General features: G+C 44.7%; 1 protein-coding gene across 1 annotated transcript in view; it reads left to right on the forward strand.

The window, feature by feature from the left end:
• The window catches only part of LOC310776128 (liprin-alpha-3-like), a gene marked incomplete at both ends in the record, with an annotated part of 84,165 nt that overhangs the window by 25,559 nt on the left and 55,184 nt on the right, over window positions 1–3,422 (forward strand). The gene's annotated exons all lie outside the window — the stretch shown is intronic.

Below are 3,422 nucleotides of genomic sequence, written 5' to 3' on the forward strand. Positions count from 1 at the left end.
ATACCTAAATTAATACCTAACATTAATGTTTTGGTTGCACCTGTCTTTACCCTGCCTTTCAGACACAAAATGGCTGCTGTGAAAAATCAATTCAGTCTCAATTCCGTTCTTTGGTTTAATGTAGTTTGTGCTGTGCAGTTATTTTAATAAATTATTGTTTTCACTTTTTCTTTGGCAGCCTGCATGTGACGGGGGTTGAACTGTTCACCACTCTGCGTATACAGCCTGCATGTGACGGGGGTTGAACTGTTCACCACTCTGCGTATACAGCCTGCATGTGACGGGGGTTGAACTGTTCACCACTCTGCATATACAGTCTGCATGTGACGGGGGTTGAACTGTTCACCACTCTGCGTACACAGCCTGCATGTGACGGGGGTTGAACTGTTCACCACTCTGCATATACAGCCTGCATGTGACGGGGGTTGAACTGTTCACCACTCTGCATATACAGTCTGCATGTGACGGGGGTTGAACTGTTCACCACTCTGCGTACACAGCCTGCATGTGACGGGGGTTGAACTGTTCACCACTCTGCGTATACAGCCTGCATGTGACGGGGGTTGAACTGTTCACCACTCTGCGTATACAGCCTGCATGTGACGGGGGTTGAACTGTTCACCACTCTGCGTATACAGTCTGCATGTGACGGGGGTTGAACTGACCTGTTCACCACTCTGCGTACACAGCCTGCATGTGACGGGGGTTGAACTGTTCACCACTCTGCGTATACAGTCTGCATGTGACGGGGGTTGAACTGTTCACCACTCTGCGTACACAGTCTGCATGTGACGGGGGTTGAACTCTTCACCACTCTGCGTACACAGTCTGCATGTGACGGGGGTTGAACTGTTCACCACTCTGCGTACACAGCCTGCATGTGACGGGGGTTGAACTGTTCACCACTCTGCGTACACAGCCTGCATGTGACGGGGGTTGAACTGTTCACCACTCTGCGTACACAGCCTGCATGTGACGGGGGTTGAACTGTTCACCGCTCTGCGTATACAGCCTGCATGTGACGGGGGTTGAACTGTTCACCACTCTGCGTACACAGCCTGCATGTGACGGGGGTTGAACTGTTCACCACTCTGCGTACACAGCCTGCATGTGACGGGGGTTGAACTGTTCACCACTCTGCGTATACAGCCTGCATGTGACAGGGGTTGAACTGTTCACCACTCTGCGTATACAGCCTGCATGTGACGGGGGTTGAACTGTTCACCACTCTGCGTATACAGCCTGCATGTGACGGGGGTTGAACTGTTCACCACTCTGCGTATACAGCCTGCATGTGACGGGGGTTGAAGTGAACTGTTCACCACTCTGTGTACACAGCCTGCATGTGACGGGGGTTGAAGTGAACTGTTCACCACTCTGCGTATACAGTCTGCATGTGACGGGAGTTGAACTGAACTGTTCACCACTCTGCGTATACAGTCTGCATGTGACGGGGGTTGAAGTGAACTGTTCACCACTCTGTGTACACAGTCTGCATGTGATGGGGGTTGAAGTGAACTGTTCACCACTCTGCGTACACAGTCTGCATGTGATGGGGGTTGAAGTGAACTGTTCACCACTCTGCGTACACAGTCTGCATGTGATGGGGGTTGAACTGTTCACCACTCTGCGTACACAGTCTGCATGTGATGGGGGTTGAAGTGAACTGTTCACCGCTCTGCGTACACAGTCTGCATGTGACGGGGGTTGAACTGTTCACCACTCTGCGTACACAGTCTGCATGTGACGGGGGTTGTGAGCACTGAGCAGGCATTAGAGCCAGAAAACTTCCCGTTAGTATTGTTGTTCGTCTTCTTCCAAAAATTCTTGGACCATCTCCAGTGGTCAAGTTCACCCTTGGTTCAGCCAAAACGTTTAAGATGAAGATGAGTAAGGGTTTGTCTACTCTAGACTTACTAAGTAGAAGGTTTGAACATTCAACACATTATGATAGGACAATAGCATGTGTCTAACAGCATTTGTTTTGGAGGGGGAAATGGCATAATAATAATAATAATAAATCCTTGAATAGCATTTTACAGATATCTTTTTTAATTACAGCTTTTACAATCATTATCATTATTATCATATTACAGTATACTCAATTATCATCACTACTCTCCATTAATAATATGAATTTAAATCATAACACAATTTGTTTTCCAAAATGTACACATACAAGTAGCATATCTTAAATGTCCATAATTTAAAACATATTTACTTTTTCCAACCTAAAATGAAATTACAGTCAGTCTTAACTAAGTATGAAATGAACATATAGTTCAATACATACACACACGCACGCACGCACGCACACAAACACACACACACACACACACACACACACACACACACACACACACACACACACACACACACACACACACACACACACACACACACACACACACAGTACATACATACAATAGCAGTTTCCATAAAAAAAAATGATAGAAATAAAATACACACATTTTACAAATTCCTTACCCAAGCTTTCACATCATTAGATGAGTGGTATCATGACGTTCACTCTAACATGTTGATTTTGGCATGCATAACACAAACGCTTCACTTTTTTTTTTGAACAGGATTTTGTCATAATGCACTTTGCTAATTGTCCCGTTGTCTGTCCTATTCACATTTGTGCATCTCATAATGTCTGTTATGGCTTAAGAACATACATTTCTTTTCCCATGTGTACACTCGACACTATTCTCCCACTACCTGTTGATGTACTGTACTGTATTGAGAGCTTACTAGGCAGCGTATGTTCTCTTATCAATCTAAATCATGGTTGTAAGATCAACTGAGGGTGTGTGTGTGTGCGTGTGTGTGTGTGTGTGTGTGTGTGTGTGTGTGTGTGTGTGTGTGTGTGTGTGTGCGTTGGTGGGGGGTGGGCATTCAGAACAGGAATGCATTTTCCAATTAAAAACTAAGGATTCATTGTGTCAATATTGCCATTTCACACTCAAAACTGAAGACACACAATAGGCGATGGAGTTACTTTCTACAGCATCAAACAGCATCATGCCACAATTGTGGATGGAGCGAGAGAGAGACAGAGAGACAGAGAGAGAGAGAGAGAAACAGATGGGCAAACAGATTTTCACTCACTCTATTTTAACATCTTTTCAGAAATCATTCATTCAATGTCTTTGATTCTTCGCAACACCCGGCTCAAATATTGTTGGTCATCTTCTTGCGTCCATTTTGATGTTGATCCTCTTTTCTTAGTTTTTTTTCTTTAAAAATGTTTTTTTTCCCCTCCTTCCTTGGGTTAGGATGGAGGTGGGGTTCTACAAAATGAAATTAAAAAAGCACATATAATCACACTAGCTTTTTAGCTCCGCTATTTTTAGCTAGGCATGGCAAAGGGAAAATCAGTCAGTGTGGACGCTTCTCTCACCTGGTGTGCTTATCTT

Source organism: Poromitra crassiceps (assembly GCF_964638095.1).
Source record: "Poromitra crassiceps genome assembly, chromosome: 4".
Lineage (NCBI taxonomy): Eukaryota > Metazoa > Chordata > Actinopteri > Beryciformes > Melamphaidae > Poromitra > Poromitra crassiceps.